Here is a 23,710-nt window from a genome sequence, read left to right as displayed (position 1 = left end):
ACTCACAAAGTGGGGACCAAAAACATAGTGGGGACCGTTTTGCCTTTAAAAGACTCAGGGGGCGTTGCTGATATGCCTAGTGCAGTTTTTTCACTGATCCCCACCTTGACCATTTACCTGAATTGAGTGTGTAAGTGTGTGTCGGCGCACTGCTCTATAGCGGTCCTGTAGTCGGATGGCGGTACTGCACCCTGACACACACTTGACGCAATTCACACACTCTGTCTACTGCACATGCGCAATCTCATAAATGAATCCGACTTTAATCAACTTAATTAAGATCTATCATCAAATTATTCGAATTTTTGGGTAAGTTAGAATGTTTTTCACCATCATAATGTAATAAAATAGGTTATATGACAAATACTTATGTTGCATATTTTGACAGTTATTATCAGGTATAGTTAATTAAATGTTTTAACGAATTTCCTGGGTGTTTTAATCGATGTTGTTTCAAATTACGTATTAATATAACACTGATAAGACACAAACTACAGTTCGGTATGTAATTTAACTTGTTTACACGAGTAAAAGTTACTCGCGCTAATGTGCTAACGTGCTAACTGCCCGGTGCTACGTGAGTCAGAGGCCGGGGTGGAGTGCATGAGCCGCGGTCAGACAGTCACCAATCACCGGGCGGCTAAATGGATCGACGGAGGATAAAACCATTAAAAGATGCGGAGAAACACATCACCAGCTCCACTGACAAGACCCATTCACTGGAAACCGAATATATAGAAGGTTACTAAGGTATGTTTTCATAGTTCTTGTATCGTACTTTTTAAATGGTTAATTGCTTTAAACATTTAACGTTAATCCTGAAATAACACTATTATATACTATTTATACGTTAATGTAGTAATATAGAGGTTATAATTAAAATGTGGGGCTATCTGGTCCTAGAAATGTACTTAATTTATTGTTCTATGACGTGTAGAAACGTTTTATTTTAGATAAATAATTATAATAAACTCCAACTTAGTGTAAAACATATATAAAAGTACATAAATGTTCACTGTGTGTGTTTTATTTATTTATTTGCTGTCAACTGGTAGCCTTTTACAATAAGGTTAAATTAGTTAATGCTGGTTAATGCATTTACTAACATGAACAATAAATAATACTTTATTACAGTATTTGTTCATGTTTGTTAACTTTAGTAAATGAAAATAAAGTTGTTCATTACTAGTTGAACACGCACAATGCATTAATTATTGCAATGCATTATTACTGGTACAAGCATGAATTTAGATTTGAATAATGCATTAGTAATTAGTAAATGTTAAACTGATTAATAAATGCTGTACATGCATTGTTCATTACTAGGTCATGTTAGTAAGTACATTAACTAATAAAACCTGATTGTAAAGTGTGACCTGTAAACAATTAAAGTGGAAAAAAAGTTCTTTAAAACTGTCCTAAGCAAGAAGAACAGGTGTTCAATAGTATTAGAACAACATTGAGGAAAGGTTCTGATCCACTTCAAAAGGTTTACTGTATTTATAATTCACACACAGAGAGGATGCTAATGTGAGGTTTTTGTACACTGTTAGACCTTACCAGGCTTTTTTACCGTAGAACACTGGCAACACTGTTGCCAGCTACTCACTGTAAAAGTTTGGTTACAGTAAGTAACTGGCAACAGTGTTGCCAGTTAATTACTGAAACTGAACCATACAGTGAGTGGCTGGCAACAGTGTTGCCAGTTAATTACTGTAAAAGAGAAGCAGTGGTAACTAACTGGAAACTGTGTACAGTTAATTACTGTACTGTAGTGTTACAACTCACAGCATTATACTGCATACAAAATAGTATGTCAAGGTGTTACTAAAATTAATTAGTATTCTTACCTGTTATTAATTCTTTAAATTAATTAAGTTGTAAATTCTGACAAATTTATTTTATTGTTTTGGCAGCAAACAAATATAAAACAGAAAATGTATAACAAAATTAAGAAATCAGCAGATATAAATATCATCATACATATTACTGAGAGCCACAGGTCTGCACAGCAAGGCTGCAGTCAAACTAACGTTTAAGCATGCAATATTCTGTCATATGGCTCTGCGAAAAGGAGTGGGATTAAACAAAATATTTAGAGATTGAAAAAGCAAACAACTGGTCCATAATTTCTGTTCAGACAGGTCATGGTTTGATCTTTGATTAGTCTCAAGCAATCACATGATGTGATTTCGCAGGTCAGAGATCTCCAAGCTTGAACTTTCCAATGCTGCAAACTGTAAAATTTGTCACATGAGCATGCATTCCAGATCTGCAGCATTCACATGCGTATGAATGGAAGTCTACAGGGAGAAAAGTGCAGTGTGACCGGGACTTTAAGCTGTAACTCTAATTAAACACACCTGATCAAACTAATTAAGGCTTGTTAGAAATCTACAGGTAATGTTGAAGCAGGGTGGGAACTAAACTCTGCTGCGCTGCAGTTCTCCAGGAACTTGGAGTTTGACCCCCATGGTATATAGCAGGGGTGCTCAATCCTGTTCCTGGAGATCTACGTTCCTGCAGATTTCAGTTGCTACCCATATCAAACACACCTGCCTGTAATTATCACGTGGTGTTCAGGTCCTAATTAATTGGTTTAGGTGTGTTTGATATGGATAGCAACTGAAATCTGCAGTAAGGTAGATCTCCAGGAACAGGATTATATGAGGTGCCGTATAGGATTTAAATCAAACTTTGCTTATCAACACATACATAAAACACGTGTATATACACCTATTAATTACTCGCATATACACCTATACTGAATGTTCAAAGCAACATGGATGAAACTTGTGTATATACATATAAACTTGACGCATGAATACATCCACATACACACGCGCATACATATAAACTCGATCCTTACATAAACACCCACATTAACACACGCACATACATATAAACTTGCTGCATGCAAACACACCTATACACACTCGCATATACATATAAACTTGATCTATGCATATACACCCATAAACTCTCACATAAGAATATAAACTTGATGTGTGCATAAACACCCAAATGCGATTAATAGAGGAATTACATCTGTTGAAATATGAAAATAGATTATGCTAATTCTAAAAAATAAATAAATAAAAAGGTAATGCAAAGGAATGCTCCTGCAAAATTAAAGGTTTATTATGCAATTAAATTATTGGAAATGGTATTATGGTTTAATAAATATAAAGTTGCTTAAGTAATCATTTTGAATAAAATATGTTTGTCTAATATTAGTTTTTTATGTTTGTTTTATTATTGGTGTCACTATTCGTCAAGGGTTATGATACACACTTATGTCCAGTAGGGGGCAGGAATGCACTTAAGTGGGTTTTCCTGTCACCAATAAACAGGCTAACGCCCCAAAATGCTGGATGTCAGCTGCTGTAAAAATATAAGTAGTACTTATTAAACACAAAAGGAGTGTCCAGATAATATATATGTAGCTTTTCCATGGAGGTTAACTTGACCAACATGATGAGCAGAGACTTTTAATCAGCGTTTTTTTTTTTTTTTAGTTTGTTTTTTGTATATGCTGAATAATTAACAATCAAAATGATACCAAAATCTTGCAATTTTGACACCCACATTGTAAAAACATATAAAAAGCATAATAATTATAAACATGTAAAAAACAAAACAAGAAGACTATAGGCTACATTAAAGGGCCATGAAACCCCCTCGTTTCAGCAGGGTGTTTTCACACCTCTACTTTGGAAAAAGTCAGAAAAGTGGGCGTGTCCAGCTCTGTTTAGGGGGGAGTGTCGGAGGAACAAAAGAGGCTTGGTGTGGGAGTGTCTATTTGGGCGCGCTGAATTTCAGAGTCAAAACACACAACCACAGCAGACAATGTGACTGTGTTTACATGGACATCTGTAGTCGAATTATTTGCCAAATTATTAAATAGTGGACTTTAACTGCAGTTTGGCTCTTTCATTCAGGGAATTCATTCATGTCCCTCCCGACAAACGTGATATTTGATTCGAGGATCTGCTGTAAGCGTGTATTTTTCATGCAATGTTTGATACCGCACAGCGAATGAGAGAAAAAAAAAAAACTCAGCATTTCCCGGAAACTTAGATGCACACGGCAGGTAGCGTCAGAAAGCCGCGTGTGTTATTCCGGTCACAAAATCCAACACGAGGTTATAGTTTGGTTGTAACTGTTAGTGCTAACTTGTTTACACTCGTTGCAATAGTTTGTTTGATACGAATAAAATACGAACTGAATAAACAAAGAGCACTGGTCGCTCACTTACCAAATCTGTAGAGACAGGACAATCACCAGCAACTAGAGCCGCGTCTTTATTAAGAGGAGACTAAAGCGAATCTGGAACAGCTCTCAGGTAAACAATAATCCTCCTTAGACACGTAAGTTATTGTTGTCGCGCGTCGCGTACACTGTTAATCCACACTTGAGTCTGAGCTCTTACAGAGAGAAAATCAAAAAAAGGAAACTTAACGGCAGCAAACTATAAAAGCAACACTTCACGCTTGTTTTGCCAACACAACGTGGCGTCTCTGTCATCTACACTCTGACAGTAATGAATATTAATGAAGTTGCACAATAGAGCGCGCTGATTGGTTTGAACCAAGCTTTACTCATGCATTAATGCAGCACACTGTAAGACGTAATAAGACTCACTCTGGCACAGATGTCCAGTCTGCACGCTGGAATACAGGCTATTATGTCATGGCCGTGACGCAGCTTCAAAAATTTGTTTCAAACCGGAAGTACGAATTTGCTTGAAATAACGCAAAAACAACCAATTTACACTTTTTAGTGAAATATAGGTGTCCTAATAGTGTTTTTAGCAGTGTGGGACACATATACCACTGTCAACAGCTCAACACATGTGTTTTGGTGTTTCGTGACCCTTTAACATTTGCAATAGAAAAGAGGAGTTTAGTTTGAGTATACATTTATATTTATAATTCTGGTTGCTTTTTGAACGTCCTTTAAGGGTTCTATCTGTCCATTTATATTTGTGTATGTAATTACCTAATTAAATGAAAAGGTTTTAAATAAAAGTATTTCTTATTTTGAATAGTCTATTTATATAGACTAATATTTTATATAACATATGTTCATAATTTAACATATTTAATCCCTCTATTAATCACATTATTTCTATTTCATAAGCTTTGCAATAACCAGATTCGTGATAAATGTTTGTGTATTTTTTTATTTTATTTTTTTGTATGTTTGCGCGAGATGTTGTAGGTGTGTCTGCATGCAGTGAGTTTGTGTATGTGCGCGTGTTGTTGAGGGTGCATATGCATAGACCGAGTTTATATGTATATGCGAGTATGTATAGGTGTGTTTGCATGCTGCGAGTTTATATGTATGTGCATGTAAATGTGGGTATTTATGCGAGAATCGAGTTTATATGTATATGCGAGTGTGTATAGGTGTGTTTGCATGCAGCAAGTTTATATTTATGTGCGTGTGTTAATGTGAGTGTTTATGTTAGGATCGAGTTTATATGTATGCGCGTGTGTATGTGGGTGTATTCATGCATCAAGTTTATATGTATATACACAAGTTTCATCTATGTTGTTTTGAACATTCAGTATAGGTGTATATGCGAGTAATTAATAGGTGTATATACACGTGTATTATGTATGTGTTGATAAGCAAAGTTTGATTTAAATCCTATACGGCACCTCATAGGATTAAGCACCCCTGGTATATAGCATACTTTGAAAGCAACTGCCAACATTTATCACAATCACATATCCAATAAACACACACACACACACACACACACACACACACACACACACACACACACAAAGTGCTGCAGTGAAATGTGTTACCCTCTCCTCAATGCTGACTATGCAAAAAAAAAAAAAAAACTGAACAGCAAAAAACACAAAATAATTCTTTTAAATTTTAAAGTTTTAAATAATTAAAAGCTCTGTCAAATCTCAAAAAGTTTAAAATAATTATAGAAAACAAAAATAAAGTTGGCAACACCGAAAAACCAAAGAATCCAATCTTTTATTGTTATAATTATCTCATGACAACAAACTTTTTTATTATTTCTAATATAAATTCATAGGTGGAAACACTGCTCTGAAAAATACTTAGCAACAAACTCACAACCTGGGACCGGACAGTGGAGCTTTTGTATGTGGATGGCTATGTGTATCATATTTTTGTGATTCCCTGTGATGATGTGCACATGTTACCTTACAGAGATGAAGGAATTTAATTTTGGCTTAGTTGCCAGAAAGATACATACAACTGTTAGCATCTGTACATTATGGCAGTATGCAATATCCAATAAATACTTAAACAAAAGTAATGTAAGAAGTTATATGAGGAGAGGCTAACTAGCTAACAATGTAGCTTTCAAGTACACAGTTCAAGATAACAAAAATATAACTTAAAACACAGCCTTATTTTATAAACCCTCAAAAACATTTGAACACATTTTACTTACTCATTTTAGATTCTTATTTAAGGCCTAAAACATATCAGACTCTACATCTGAATTGATAGACAGAGAATAGAGCACACTCAGCAGTAAACAAATCAAACACCTGGCTCTCTTAAAGGGCCAGTATTTTCTGAAAACTCTTTCTAACACCTTTGTGTTTAGAATAAGACGGACAGCCTGTGGGAGTGTGTGGTGATGCCTAAATCATTGTTTTTTACAGTTATTTACTGCACAATCTACAGAGTAACAGTGCAGTTATACTAACTAAACACACCTGATCAAACTAAATCTAAAGGTAGTGTGTTGAAGCAGGGCTAGAACTAAATTCTACTAGGCTGTGGCCTTCAGGAGTTTGACACCCCTGGTACATAGCATATTTTCAAAGCAACTGCCTACATTTATCACAGTTATGCACATATCGTTTAATAAAAACAATAAAAAATATACTATAATATAAACTTCATCCATAGAAAAAAATAATAATAATAATCTGATTCTCATGTCGTTCCAAATCTGTAATAATATTAAAAAACACAACAAATATCATGATTTATACATTTATTTAGGAAAGCCTTTATACTGTTAATGGCACTTTTACTTGCCAGTTTTCCAGACAAGTTCATTGAGTCTCTGCAAAAATGTATGTGCGTGTTGTTTAAGATATATATATATATTTTTTTTAAATAACACATTTTTACTAGTTATTTGGCAAAATACTAATATTCAGTTGAAAGTGCAATTTAAAATCTTAACTATAGGTCAAACTAGGCAATTAAATTAGATTAATTATAGAAATCTAAACAAAGTTATAAAAATTATTGTGACAATTTCTTTGCTCTGTGTGAATATTTTTGCCTATAAATGCATTTTGTCCATATCTTACACTTACCTTTTAATAAGCTCTGTGGCATTGGTTGACTCCTGATACTCAATGTTAAGAACACAAAAGGAACCAAAGAAAACACAGAGATAAAATAAATATAAAATTGCAACATAAAGCATCAGAGTAAATGGGGCAGTAATGGTTGAACAGTAATTTACCATTTATTATCACAGTAAATATCTGTAATGGTACATAGATTTTGAACCCTACACATTTCATTAAATCTTTTAGGTCAGAGTTTGCGTTGTCCACATTTATTAAAGGAAGTTTTGTGGTTGAGTACAAATGATAGAGCTTGTGGAAGCAAAGCATATATGAGATATAATAAAAATACTGTCTTTATGTTTGACTTTATATGGTAAAACAAGAACAGGTGGTTAAGTGTTTTCCCCATTCAAATGTACATGTATATATTATATTCATTGTGTTTGTATTCATGCCATAGTTTAGCTTTTTATTGCTATGAGAGGGCATAATTAAAATGTTGCTTGCTCTTTTCTCTTAGTTTTGCAGCATTGATGCCGATCATGAGGACGATCTGCACCCTAACTGCACTGTCAATAAGATCGTTGTTCAGAGAAAACCTCATTTGTGCCTTTTTGCAATCAGGGATATTTTCTTTGAAGAGGAAATAACGTTTGACTATGGCGCATGTGATTGGCCTTGGAGAAAGGTTTGACATTTTGATTACTTAATACATTAATCCTTAATACATTCAGCAAAGCTAAGAGTTTTTTAATGTTAATATAGATTAAGGGTAAATCTGTTCAAAAATAAAGAGTTTGCATCATCCATAAGAGATAATGAAATCAATCTCTTAATATCTTCTTCGTGTCTTAATGGGTAAAAAAGTTTAATTAATTGGGTAATGCTTTACTTTAAAGGGGGGTTCATAAGACTGTCATGAAAGCTTTATAGTCATGACATGACTTATATAACAAAGCTGTTTTTAAATAGCTTTCATTGAAGGATGCCCATATGACTGCAGAAGAAAACTGCTCCGACAACTCTCTGATGAGGTATGTTTATTAGTATTATTATTATTAGTAGTAGTAGTAGTAGTAGTAGTAGTAGATGTTGTTGCTGTAGTAGTGCATTTAATTGTAATTATTTAACTTAGTGTGTGTCCTAATTTATGAACATATGCAATTGTGTAACATTGTGGGGACCAGAGGCATGTTAGAGAAGCTGTGAAACACACTTAGTCCTCAATACACACACAGTACGGTCTGACATAGTGGGGACCAGGAGCCCTGAGTACTACTGTCTAATTATTATTTTGTGTTTTTTATATTCAGCTTTCATTGAAGTATGATCATATGACGAGAAGAAGAGAACTGCTCTGCTCCAGTAGGAGACCCACAACCCTCTGATGAGGTGTGTTTAAATTTAATAATAATAATAATTATTATTATTAGTAGTAGTAGTAGTAGTAGTTGTTGTTGTTGTAGTAGTAGTGCATTTAATTATAATTATTTAACTTAATCAAAATCTAGAAATGAAACGGAGTGTGTGTCCTAATTGGTGAACGTATGCACTAGTGTAACATTGTGGGGACCAGAGGCATGTTAGAGAAACTGTGAAACACACTTAGTCCTGAATACACACACAGTACGGTCTGACATTGTGGGGACCGGAACCCTTGAGTACTGCTGTCTAACTAATATATATATATTTTTATATTCAGGTTTGCTGAAGTATGACCGTATGACAGAAGGAGAGAACAGCTCTGCTCCAGTACGAGACCCACAACCCTCTGATGAGGTGTGTTTATTAATATTGTTGTCGTTGTTGTTATTATTATTATTATTATTACTAGTTGTTGTAGTAGTAGTAGTAGTTGTTGTTGTAGTAGTAGTGCATTTAATTGTAATTATTTAACTTAATCAAAATATAGAAATGAAACAGAGTGTGTGTCCTAATTGGTGAACATATGCATTGACTTTGTGGGGACCAGAGGCATGTTAGAGAAGCTGTAAAACACACTTAGTCCTGAATACACACACAGTACGGTCTGACATAGTGGGGACCGCGACCCTTGAGTACTGCTGTCTAACTAATATACATATTTTTTATTTTCAGCTTATATTGAAGGATGACCATATGACAGAGGAAGAGAACTGCTCTGCTCCAGTAGGAGACTCACAACTCTCTGGGGGGTATTCCAGAAAGCTGGGTTAACTTACCATCTGCTAAAACCTAAACTCTCGGTTGATTTACCCAAAACCTGCTTACCGCGAGTATGTTGGTTCCAAAACAGGTGACAAGAGTTAGTTAAATCAACCTCCTGAAGATAACCGCGGGTTAATGCGCGTGCACGGCACACACCTGAAGGCATTTTCAGTAGATCGCCGAATTCACGAGTCACCATAGAAAGTCACGGTGAGAAAAAAAAGGGCAACGCACTTTACAGAGGCGAAGCTGGAGGTTTTAAACACAGAGATTACACATCTGCTTCAACGAAGGAAAGAAATATAGAATAAGAAATAGATAAGAAAATAAAAATTAATAAAAAATAAGAAAATTCATTAGTTCATTAAATTACACATGCCACCCTCCATTTTATTGTAATGATAAATTAAACTACTCTTTAACATCCTTTTTGAGTATGTTGTGTAACCATTCATGCATTTATTTTTATTGCCATTAATTTCTTAAGGCCACAATATGTGTATTGACTAATAAGGCTTATAGAAATTGTAATCTTTCTGGAGCTAGAACTCTGTCCAAAGTCATTAAACACAGAAACATTATCATTAAAGGTAATATTTAATTACTGGAGCTCTTTATTTAACACTCTAGAATATTCTTTCTGTCATGCAGCTAATAGAAAGAGGCCTGTCTAACTGCTGTGTCCTATAATAAAGGCTTTTCAGTGGTTGAGTTTTTCACTTAAACCACACACTCTGTCACTGTTGTAAGTGATTGTTGTCAGATAGCTTTAGGTTCTTTTTATTTTGCATGCAGACGAAGTTCCTTCTGCCTCAACTAACAAGCAGTGTACGAATTTTCTGCACTTTTCCATATTTGAATATTACTCTTGGATCACAAAATCTTTTATCTACATATTTAAATTCTAAAGTAGCTGTATAAGGTCCATCTTCAAAGATAAAGTCACATGAGCATCACCTTAAGGTGAGAAATGTATATGAAAAATATGTTACACGTTGAAAGGTGTGTATAAAGCAGTGTACAAAATCATTCATTTTATTTCAGGAAATGAAGAAATGAACAGACCAAACTATTTGATTAAACATAGTTTTTTGACTAATTATATTTTTTAGCACTCTTCCATCTGTTTTGTCTGCTTGGGTCACTGAGATTTCCTCTGGGTCAGGCTGCAGGTACGTGTCCTCGTATAAGGCAGAAAAGGGTATCTTTTGTCCTCCAGCAAGTAACAATGTAGTGCCCAGTAATGATTCTATTTTATAATACAAATATAATAAAAATAAACATTGTGTTAAGCAACATTTGCTTTATAGTTTTTTATTTTTTTTTTTACTATATTTGTGTTATACACTTGAATCATTACTTCCTGAAAATCAGCCATTTAGCCTCAACATAGTGATGAGGTGGGGTCATGACATATGAGCTGGTAAGTGGAAGCAGTAATGAGTTTAATAGTTGAAACACCAAAAGATTAAGGATAGAAAATTAAGTTGTACCTGCACACTTATACTTTGGACAAATGTTATATCATCAGTTTCCTTTAGTGACTGATGGAGCTTTAAAATCGGCTGCAATTAATGCACACAATAGCATTTAGAAACCCTGAAAAAAATATTATATTAAAAAATGTAGGTGTGTGTGCGTGAATGTATACATATGAACGACGTCCTACATCTTAAATTAAAGATATATTTTCCTACAAAAGACAAAGCTGCCACTTATAATATTATACAGAAAAATGTGAGGGTGCAGAAGGAGAGAAAAAACACAAGATCTGTAAGTGAGATTCGAACTTGCTCCGTTGTGCAATCCGTTGTTCTTTATCGACATACTGTCCACTACGCTATTCCCGTCCTCTGAATCATCTGTGTAATGATACGCAGTAATGTATGACCAAGGAACTGTACAAAAGTGTAAAAAACAGTTCAGTGCCAGGCATACTGTACAGGTGGTCCTACTGCCACATTGTACAGTTGCCTAAAATGCCCTGACGCGAATACAAAGAGCTGCACTGAATGTTTTTTATGGTAAGCGCAGACCCGCGGTTTGTCACATTTGATTTCAAAAAGGTTTGTTAAATACATTAACATTATGAATTTGGTTATGAAAAAAACTATGCACTTATAACCCTCTCACAACGAAAAAACTTGTATCTGTGTGTCCACATCCATAAATATTCTCATCAAAAGAGCACTCAATGCTCAGTAAACTCTCTGAAACAGACAAACTGTGGAACATAGCAACTTACTCTCTGAACATAACCTGCTCCGGAGCAGGTTATCTTCAGAGAGTAAGTTGCTATGGCTACTTAACATACCCAGAAGTTACCTCCGATTTTGGAACCAAAGTTGAGGTTATCCACCTACTTACTCTCAAACTTACCCGTGTATGTCACATAACCTGCTTTCTGGAATAGCCCCCTGATGAGGTGTGTTTAATGTTGTTGTTATTATTTTTATTAGTAGTAGTAGTTGTAGTAGTTGTTCTTGTAGTAGTAGTGCATTTAATTGTAATTATTTAACTTAATGAAAATCTAGAAATGAAACAGAGTGTGTGTCCTAATGTATGAACATATGCACTAGTGTAACATTGTGGGGCCCAGAGGCATGTTAGAGAAGCTGTGAAACACACTTAGTCCTGAATACACACAGTAATGTCTGACGTAGTGGGGACCGGGACCCTTGAGTACTACTGTCTAACTAAAATATATATATATATATTTTTTTTTTTTCAGCTTTTATTGAAGGATGACCATATGACAGAGGAAGAGAACTGCTCTGCTCCAGTAGGAGAACCACAACTCTGAGGTGTGTTTATAATAATAATAATAACAATTATTTTTATTATTATTATTATTATTATTAGTTGTAGTAGTGATAGTAGTTGTTGTTGTAGTAGTAGTGTATTTAATTGTAACTATTTAACTTAATCAAAATATAGAAATGAAACAACGTGTGTGTCCTAATTGGTGAACATATGCACTGACTTTGTGGGGACCAGAGGCATGTTAGAGAAGCTGTAAAACACACTTAGTCCTGAATACACACAGTAAGGTCTGACATAGTGGGGACCGGGACCCTTGAGTACTGCTGTCTAACTAATATATTTTTTTTTATTTTTTTTATTCAGCTTTGATTGAAGGATGACCATATGACAGAGGAAGAGAACTGCTCTGCTCCAGTACGTGACCCACAACTCTCTGATGAGGTGTGTTTAATGTTGTTGTTATTATTTTTATTAGTAGTAGTAGTTGTAGTAGTTGTTGTTGTAGTAGTAGTAGTGCATTTAATTGTAATTATTTAACTTAATCAAAATATAGAAATGAAACAGAGTGTGTGTCCTAATGTATGAATGTATGCACTAGTGTAACATTGTGGGGACCAGAGGCATGTACCAGAGGCATGTTAGAGAAACTGTGAAACACACTTAGTCCTGAATACACACAGTAAGGTCTGACGTAGTGGGGACCGGGACCCTTGAGTACTACTGTCTAACTAATATATATATATATATATATTTTTTTTTATTATTCAGCTTTTATTGAAGGATGGAAGGATGACCATATGACAGAGGAAGAGAACTGCTCTGCTCCAGTAGGAGACCCACAACTCTGATGAGGTGTGTGTATAATAATAATAATAACAATTATTATTATTATTATATTATTATTATTATTAATATTATTAGTTGTAGTAGTAATAGTAGTTGTTGTTGTAGTAGTGGTGTATTTAATTGTAATTATTTAACTTAATCAAAATATAGAAATGAAACAGAGTGTGTGTCCTAATTGGTGAACATATGCACTGACATTGTGGGGACCAGAGGCATGTTAGAGAAGCTGTGAAACACACTTAGTCCTCAATACACACACAGTAAGGTCTGACATAGTGGGGACCGCGACCCTTGAGTACTGCTGTCTAACTAATATATATTTTTTATATTCAGCTTTTATTGAAGGATGACCATATGACAGAGGTAGAGAACTGCTCTGCTCCAGCACGTAACTCACAACTCTGTTATTGCATATCAGATTCAACGAACCGTTTACTACGGATTTCATGTAATTTTGATAACTGTGCATTAATCAGATGTCATCAAGCTGCTGTGCCGTCAGCCAATCGTTGTATTGCTGATAATGATTTTGAGGATCGATAGATCTGTCACAACACACAGTCACAACACCTCTCAGATCAGTTTAATCTGATTCGCAAACTTTTTTGAAGAACCAAATTAGCCTAAGATGAGTTATCAAGATTAAAAGATCCAGGATCTGTAATATAATCTTAGATTATTTAAGCGAGGTCCGAAGAACAGACCCCTGGACCCTTGAGTACTACTGTCTAAATTATATTTTTCAAAATAAAAATTATAAATTATATATAAAAATATATAAAATATTTTTTTATAAAATATTTATAAAATTATATATAAATATATATTTTTAATTATATACAGTTGAAGTCAGAATTATTAGCCCCCTTGTTTATTTCTTGTACCAAAATTCTGTTTAATGGAAAGCAGATTTTTTAAACACATTTCTAATCATAACAGTGTTAATAACTCATCTCTAATAACTGATTTATTTTCTCTTTGCCATGATGACAGTAAAAATTATTTGACTAGATATTTTTCAAGACACTTCTATACAGCTTAAAGTGACATTTAAAGGCTTCACTAAGTTAATTAGGGTAACTAGGCAAGTTATTGGAGGGATAATAATATTGACCTTAAAATGGTTCATAAAAAATTAAAACTGCTTTTATTCTAGCTGAAATAAAACAAATAAGACTTTCTCCAGAAGAAAAAAATATTATCAGACATACTATGAAAAAATTCCCTGCTCTGTTACACATCATTTGGGAAATATTTGTAAAAAAGTTTTAAAAAGGTGGGCTGACTTCAACTGTATATACTTTCATATATATATATATATATACAGTTGAAGTCAGAATTATTAGACCCCTTGGAATTTTTCTCTTCTTTTTTAAATATTTCCTAAACGATGTTTAACAGAGCAAGGAAATTTTCACAGTGATAATATTTTTTTCTTCTGGAGAAAGTCTTATTTGTTTTATTTTGACTAGAATAAAAACAGTTTACATTTTTTTAAACACCGTTTAAGGGACAAAATTATTAGCCTCTTCAAGCTATATTTTTTTCTCGATAATCTACAGAACAAACCATCATTATACAATAACTTGACTAATTACCCTAACCTGTCTAGTTAACCTAATTACCCTAGTGAAGCCTTTAAATTTCACTTTAAGCAGTATAGAAGTGTCTTAAAGAATATCTAGTCTAATATTATTTACTGTCGTCATGGCAAAGAGAAAATAAGTCCATTATTAGAAAAGATTATTAGAAATAGTTATTAAAACTATTATGTTTAGAAATGTGTTGAAAAAAATCTTCTCTCCGTTAAACAGAAATTGGGGAAATAATAAACAAGCTGTCTAATAATTCAGGGGGGCTAATAATTCTGACTTCAACTGTATATAAAGAGTTTCATTGCAGAACGAGATATATCCATTTAAAAAAATGTTGGTAATTTTGACATTATTTTTCAGGACATCAACAGTCAAGTTCATTAATCAATTTTTGTACATTAAACTATAACTTGAGCTCAGTGAAGGCCAGGAACACAATATTTTCAAATCCAGGATATTTTTTATTTAATTTTATGTCTATAATTAAGTAAAAAAAAAACATGCCAAAATGCTACATATTAATCCAACCCACATTGTCAAACATGGAATAATATATGCAAAGATTGATTAATAATAATAAGATTCTAAGTTAGATTTGGCCAGAATGTACACAACATAACATAACATAACTTTTTTTTTTTTTTTTTGCAAAACGCTACATCCACCTTAGGCTATATTATACTACATTAATACCATTACCAAAAGCTAGTGAATCAATGTTTTGTTTGATAAGTAAGATTAAGTTAGTTAGATAAATGACCTTTAGCTTGGTACAGAAAGAGTGGGGGGCGGCTCCTTCCACACCGCTGCAGAAAACCAAACCTGTATGATTAGAGCGGGCGGAGCTGAGTCCGTGACACAAACTTGCCTCGCTATGTCATATTTAATGAATTATTTCACTGTAATAATATTAATAGCTTATTTATTTGGTTGCAAAAAAGCTAAACCGTTTTCTCCATAACAACATGTGCCCTTTAAGTTCCTTTGTAATAAATCAACAACAACAAGAATTAATTTTAAATAATAGGTGCAACCGCATAAATAAATCTTCAGATTGGCTACTCAGCTACATTTAAGAAATTATTTAAAAAATAAACTTATAAAGAACACTTGCAGACAGGTATCTTGTGATGGGGAGTAGGAAAAAAGGCGCTCCTAGGCCTTCTCTTGACATCAGCGGAGACTCGTTCCCTGCTGCATTTGTGTATTGTTGACGCAGAAGTATCTTATTCTGGTCCACTTTTGTGGCCTTTATATAATTTTTTGTGAAGTTGAAGACTTCATCTTCTATCGCTAAATCAATGAGCAAACTCTGAGCACTTCACCGGCGATGACTCTCTTCCTGAACGCTCTCTAACTGTTATATCGCACTTTGTAAAGAAACTGGTCTGACGGATATTGCGTTTTGTGAAAAAAAATACGTTTTGTACTTGGCCTAAAATGTGCATTCTTAAATGTTATTAATGGCAGCAATTCACACATAGATTAAGGTACATCTGAACAGTGATTTCCAATAATAAAATCCAAATGTCAAAAAATGCCGTTTATCGCATTTTGCAACCAAACTCTTCATATGTATGTGTGTGTTATGACTGTATGACTGCAGAAGAGAACTGCTCTGTTCCCACAACTCAGTTTTTCTGGGACTTGAAAACAGACGCTCAGCAGATTTTAAAGGGGGGAATCTTGATCAAATCGTGGGTTTACACACAAACATGTAATACAGTGCCAGATTTTCTGGATGTTATATACACATTTGTATTTGCAAACGTATACCATATTGTTTTAAATGATGTATTTTTGTGTGGGTTTTTACATTCAGAGAAAGTTACAGTGGATCTTGATTTTGGAGGAGGTGAAGTCCAATCTAAAAGGTAAAAATATTATTTATTTTTCTGATCAGAATTTTTCTTTTTTCAGAATGTTTATTTTTATCATGATATGTATGTGCTATGTTTGAAAACTATTTTTAAGCTACCATCACACGCTTTTACCCATTAAAAAGAACAACACAAAATCAAATAAATATTTTGGTAAGCTTTATGCAGAGAAGTCAACTCTCAGACTTGATTTTTACTTTCAGAGTCCCCTCAAGTATCATCACCATGGTACAGTGTCTGTGAAGATAGTGATGCAGACCCAGCATTCACAAAAAAGAGAGTTAATTTGTGACTGACTTGTTTTATTGTACAAGTCCAAATGCACAAGCTCATTTACATAACATGTAGGGTAAAACAGGACAGAAGCACATTACTTCCATGATGATTTCAGTACAGTTGCACTTGATGTCTCATTTCATGTTAGTTAAACAATATTGCTAAATACTTTGAAAAAATATACTAATTGCATATCTGGTTACACTTTATTTTGATAATTTACTTTACTACTACTACTACTACTAACTACAAGTAACTGCAACTACTTGTCAACTAACAGCCATTAGACTGTCTGTTAGAATCAACACTGCTAATGCTCTACTAAATTTATATAAGAATTAGTCATATTGTACTAATTTTGAGCGTAACCTAACAGTCTGCTGTACTATTTACTGAGACCAATGAGAGTTGGTTTTATTGAGGTAACCTTAACTGTCAGCTAATACTCTACACTCTAAAATTAATAAAAAAATAAGTAATAATAATTAAATTAGCAGTTTTTCATAATTTTTTTTTATGAAATCTGTTTGTTTCTGCTTTTGAATTGCATTATGGGATCTTGATCTTTCTTCCAACAACTTTTAATCTTAAAAAGTAAAAAAAAGTGACTTTTTGTTTGGGTTGTTGTTGTATATTATGCTACAGAAACCTTGTAATAAACTGCCGGTACATTTTCTGTTATTCTAAAGACTTATTTATCTCTATATATTATTTCTTATACATTATATTATTTCAAACTACTAAAATGTCAGTAAAAGTCACTTTGTTAAACTGTAGAGTTGAATTTTCAACATCAAAAGTGCACAGAGCAGAGATCAACATCCCATAATGCAATTCACCACCACAAAAAAAAACAAAAAAAAAACACTTGTAAATCACAAAATACAGGAACTGGTAATGAACAGATATCTGTTACAGTGTAGTGTTTTGAGCTAAACTTGAGCTAACAGTCTGCTAATACTCTACTGATAATCAGATGAGCGTTAGTCTTATTGAAATACTCTAATACATAATACTTTACGGTGAGATAATTAACGTAGTTGCAGAGTTACGCATAGTTAGAAGAATGTCTAAACTGGACTATGGAATAAAGTGTAACCCCATTAACCAGTTTTGGAGTTATTAGGAAGTATTTTTTAATCCATCTCCATCTTAAGTATTTTTAATAATAGGCAAGACATATTTTTTTAGCATTTTCTATCACAATATTAAACTAACATAACAGCACATGTTGTAAAAATGACTGAACATTTATGCAACTAAAACCACTTTTTTATATTTTAACCACCCATAGGTCCCATAAAGAGAAGATCCTGGAGCAAACAGGAAGTACATGCTGTGGTGAAAGCTGAACCATTGGCTCTAAAAACCAGAGATCAGCTTTGGATTTTTATATTAAAAACTGAATCTCGGCTCTTTAGATAAAAAATCTGAATAACACTTTTATAGTAAGTATACACTATACATCATTAGTTTAGCACTAACTCTACATTAATAGACTTTAGGAAGCAGTTTATAAATACAGCTTCAAACGCTGTATTCTTGACTTGACTTAATTGTATTTTCATGCTTTGTTACTGATTCATTTTTCATTACTACATTATGTATTGCATTATTTACAAACTATTTGTATATAAGAGTAGTTAGTGGTTTTTAAGATAATTCAGAATGAGTTATTAAATGAATAATAAACTATTTAAATGAGCATTTATACATGTTATATTCAGGCATATAGTAATTGTAACCATGTGTGTTAGTAAATGCTATAATAACACAACTTCATGCAGTTTTGTGACCTAAGGACTGTTTATAGTTGATAAATCCCTTATAAATGTCAATTTAAGGCTCAGTATCTAATGAACAATAAATCTTTGCAATCTTATTAAAAAAATTCTGTAAAGTTTAAACATTGCAAAATAAAAATACAACATCATTTCAAAACAACAATTAACAATATGACAATATTCATTTCAGTGTTTCTGTGATGTTTGCACTGTACAGTAATTTTATATTTTGATAAGATTGCAAAGATTTATTTTTCATTAGATAGTTTCATTTGTGTATCTTGAAATTAATGGAAAAAAAAAAAATATATATATATCTTCTTTGGCCTTAGTCCCGTATGATTGCGGGGTCGGCTCTTTTTGGAACAAGTCCTTCAGTTTTAGACTTGTCCATATGATAACGACTTTTTTACACCTTCCGGCCAGCCTGTCATATGGGCCTGTCACACTCATACACTAGGGACAATTTAGCCTTCCCAATTCACCTGTAGCATGTCTTTGGACTGTGCCTTTGCACCCGGAGGAAACCCACACGAATGCAGGGAGAACATGCAAACTTCTCACAGAAATGCCAACTGAACCGAGGTTCAAACCAGTGACCCAGCGACCTTCTTGCTCTTGCTGTGAGGCGACAGCACTACCTACCGCGCCACTGCTTCACCATATATATATATATATATATATATATATATATATATATATATAAAGCTATAAATCACTCCCCCTTTTAATTTATTTCTTTTTTTCTGTGTAGAATATAGCTGAGATTTAAATTTTCATTTATAAGGGATTTATAAAGCATCAATAGTCCTCACTTTAGATTAGCTCACAAAACTGCATGAAGTTGAGTTTATAAAGCATTTATTATTAGACAGAGTAACCATTACTATATGCCTGATTAATAAGATATATAAATGTTGGGTAACACTATAATAACTGCACACAATGAATTATTTATGAAACATTAGCAAATAGTTAGTTGAACGTTTGTTAAGCATTAACGCTACATTAATAGACATTAGTAAGCAGTTTATAAATTATATTTATAAATATAAATTACAAATATTATTGACTTATAAGCACAATTATAATGTGCTTAATGATTGTTTTCATACTTGGTAAATAATGCAATACTTAATTTAGTAATGAAAAATACATCATTAACAAACCAGATATTTAAAAGTAGTAGGAGTTTTTTTTTTTAGATAATTCAGAATGTGCAAGTAAATGATTAATAAACTATTCATAATAACATTGATAATTCTTATTATTCAGGCATATAATAAGTTGTTTAGCATGTTAATAAATGCTTTATGAACTCAACTTTATGCAGTTTTGTGATCTAATCTAAAGCGAGGGCTATTCATGCTTTATAAATCCATTATAAATGACAATATAAGGCTCAGTTACATTATATACAGGGAAAAAATGACTATTAATTTCTACTTATTACAAGATGCTCAAATGAAACTGTATCAAATGAAAAGTAAATCATTGCAATCTTGTCTAAATATAAAATTGCTTTACACGTAATGTATTGTTAAATTATTATATTGTTGTTTTATCAAATGATGTTGTATTTCGACACTCCTGTTATTCAGCAATGTTTAAAATTTACAGTAATTGTATTTGTTTAGGTACCAAATAAAAAACGGTAATGTGTGTGTAGATCTGGTCCTTACTTTGACTCAAAACCAGTGATGTGTGTGTAGATCTGGTCCCTACTTTGACTCAAAACCAGTGATGTGTATCTGGAACTGGTCCTTACTTTGTCTCAAAACCAGTAAAGTGTGTGTAGAATTGGTCCCCACTTTGTCTAAAAATCGGTTGTGTATGTGGCGGACCCCACTTCTACACAAAACCTGAAATGTCCCCACAAGTGACCACTGTGTCAGGTCTAAAAATAAAATTGCAGAATATCCAAAATCTGAAGTGATTTTATGAAATAGTTTGTGTTTTTGTGTGGCAAACTATTTTTTTTATGTCTCTAACATCATCAGAAAGGGCGTTCCCCATTATGTAACCACCGTGACAGGTGACCCCCACAATGCACAAAAACAAGTATGTGTGTGTGTGTGTGTGTGTGTTGCTTGTTTCTTATTTACCCATGCAGTGACTTTTAGGCATAAATACTATGTAGGCTTGCTAAAGGGTTGCATGAGAAATGTCATCATCGTGAGAGCTTGACTTTTTTTTTGTCGCTGCCTTTAGTTGTGGTGAAATGAGATGCATCATGTCGTTTATCTGTTTGTGCAGTCTGTACCTTCATTTCTGAATCGTGTGGCATCGTACTTGAAGCCAAGTCATTTAGCCCAAGGCATAGTTGTCTTAGAATGAGTAGTTTGCTGATCAAATTCCACATTTTGAAGAGGCAAAACACATCTTGGATGTTTTAATTACTATTTTAGGTGAAAAACAAAACAATGAGATTTGTGTAAAATCTAAAGTTAACCAAGTCCAGCCCGCCATCTTGTCCTGCCTCTCAGTTCTCTTAAGCCTTGGGCCGGCTCTGTGAAGTGGCCTCTTTTGGGCTCATCATTGAAGACCGGACGAGCTGCAACATTTCGTTCTGCCAGGTTCTGGGAGTAGATGAGCATGTCATCGCTCTAGACTATGGTCAACTTGTGAAGTTACTCATACACCTCCGCTCATGGCATATTACCATTAAAATGAAACTTTTCCAGCAGAATATGACGCTCTAAAAAAAAAAACTCCATCGGCACTGGTAACTATGAAAAACACGACTGAGCACTAATGGTACACTCAACAATTTACACTGACATTTGAAGGATCACCTGACATTAAAGACCGACGTAAGAACGCTGGAGGAACATCAAATTTTAACACGGAAGAGTTTTTTTTTTGTCTCTCTCAAATTAAAGCAATATTTCTTAATCTTGTTGTTTTTTTTTTGTTTTGTTTTTTTTTACTGTACAGTTGCCCCAGGTGTTTATCAGGTGTGATGCCTGCTCATCTGACCTTTGACCTCGGCACTCAACTGCTGCCAGTTTTCTTTCAATGCCATGAGATTTCTGAATTCTACATGCAGGAACCGATGCATTCCTTTTTTTTCCTTTTTTTTTTTTAAACAAAACAGATATGGCAGACACGGCCAAACATTGAAACTTTGGTGGGCATTGAGGGGAAAAAAAAGCACAATATCATCAAGGGGAATAAAAGGTTTGATCAAAGCGTGCGTTTACACACGTTCATTTAAATATGGACAAAACCAACATTGGGTTATTTTTGTTATTAGATTTAAAATGCACGGACCCTATTTGACCCAGTGTTCATATATACATATGTTTTTATGAATGAATATTTTTGCATATAAAAGATAATAAAAGACTGACTAGACAGATTAGATAGTTTAATAGACAGATTGACACGTGTAGTCATTCGATCCTGTGTATTTGATGACTAGCTTCCAGCAGTATCTGGCTGCAGACTTGCATGCAATCTGAGACACAAAGCACTCAGCGGAGCTAGTGAGGTCACTGTGAGAGGCGGGGTTAGGGGTGCACACTCACTGACAGCCTAGATTTAGCCTGGTTTTAACCAAGCCGTCTATTAGACTTTTAACCCTTATGTATTGTTCATATTGTTCAAGTGGCTGTTTTTTGCCCCCAACGACCTCCATTATAACTAAACTTGTTTTAATTGCAAAGCCATGACACCAGATAGTAACTCATTCTTTATTGTTGGTGGTTTCCCTGTTGGGATGAGATAAAATGAGTCATTTTTACTTTTGATGGTCAGTTGGCACCTTTAAACACCCCAAAAAAATGCTTGCTGGGATGGTACCAAGAGGCTGTGCTCACTTCTGGACAGAGGGGGTGTAGACTTGCAGCTAGTGCCGATAAGTGGTGCAGACGCTGAGGCTGTTCTGTATGCGAGTGTTGAGGTTTTGAAACATCAGCTGACAGCGTGTAGGTAGAGAGTAGCAGGTTCTGGGAGTAGATGAGCTTGTCACCGGTGTAGACTTTGACCGACTTGTGAAGTTACTCACAAGACCTCCGCTTATGGGACATTACCATTCAAATGAAACGTTTCCAGCAGAATATGACGCTTCAAAAAACTCCATCGGCACTGGTAACTATGAAAAACACGACTGAGCACTAATAGTGTACTCAACACTTTACACTGACATTTGAAGGATCACCTGACATTAAAGACTGAAGTAAGAACGCTGAAAAAAACCCATCAGATTTTAGCCCAGAAGAGTTTCTCTTTTCCTAAATTAAAGCAAAACTTCATGATATTGTGTTTATGAATTCATTCGTGTGTGTGTGTGTGTGTGTGTGTGTGTGTGTGTATGTGTGTGTTGCACTGCTGGAGTGAAGGTTAACCAGTCCACACAGTTCATGCGGCTATAATCTTTATTATCTTTTATTAATAAACTATGTACAATATTTACACGTCGGCTCCAGGTCTCTTGGATGAAGGTCTCTCAGCGACGTGGTCTCTTCTGGTCGCCGCGCGTCTCTGGTAAAGATGGGGAGCGGGACCGTTTCCCTCCGGCGTCCCGGACCGAAGATGCCGCACCTGCTGAGGACGAGGAGGGCAAAGGCTCGGTCTGGCAGGAGAAGGACGGCCTCTTTCTCTTCTCAGCAGCATAGGCCTCACTGAACAGATCGAGCGCAAACACACACAAGCAGACATCATGTGAGATTTGGACAAACACTAGAACATGCGGCTATGCCAAGTACAGTTTACTCACGCGTCTATGATGGGAATGACGTATCGGCCGCTGCCGTCTATCATGACTCCCTTTCGGTCTGGGTCGTCCACCTCCAACAGGAAGCTGCGGGGAATCCCTGTGCTCTTCCGGATGCGCTTGTGCGGCGCGGAGCGGCTGCCCTGTGAATTGAGGAGTGACAGTCAAACTCTGAGCAAACAATCTGACTGATGAGGACAAGAGCTCAAGTTCACAGCAACCGTGAGCTTGGAAAACCCAGTTACCACATTAGTGGGGCAGTGCCTAATGTGGTGTCCCGGGATCCCAAGCAGCCTCATGGCCTCACTAGTGAACATCAGAACCATGAGAATCAGCTCAGACATCTCTC

The 23,710-nt window shown here is 34.6% G+C and overlaps 1 long non-coding RNA gene across 3 annotated transcripts; it reads left to right on the top strand.

Annotated features, from left to right (window-relative positions):
• The first annotated feature begins 196 nt into the window (after positions 1-196).
• LOC141375771 (uncharacterized) lies at positions 197-18,938 on the top strand. Of its 3 annotated transcripts, XR_012384554.1 has the most exons (12): positions 197-309; positions 587-750; positions 7,834-8,001; positions 8,286-8,347; positions 8,627-8,705; positions 9,016-9,092; positions 9,411-9,461; positions 12,232-12,304; positions 12,627-12,704; positions 13,032-13,115; positions 16,527-16,578; positions 18,155-18,938. It is a non-coding gene; the product is annotated as an uncharacterized lncRNA (long non-coding RNA). The 3 variants fall into 3 exon arrangements; XR_012384553.1 differs by lacking the exon at positions 9,411-9,461; XR_012384555.1 differs by lacking the exon at positions 9,411-9,461 and having other exon boundaries at positions 583-750.
• Positions 18,939-23,710: the final 4,772 nt, after the last annotated feature.

The sequence above is a fragment of the Danio rerio genome, chromosome 8, assembly GCF_049306965.1.
Source record: "Danio rerio strain Tuebingen ecotype United States chromosome 8, GRCz12tu, whole genome shotgun sequence".
Lineage (NCBI taxonomy): Eukaryota > Metazoa > Chordata > Actinopteri > Cypriniformes > Danionidae > Danio > Danio rerio.
The sequence above is the reverse complement of the archived record's forward strand: the minus strand, read 5'-3'. Positions and strand labels throughout refer to the sequence as shown.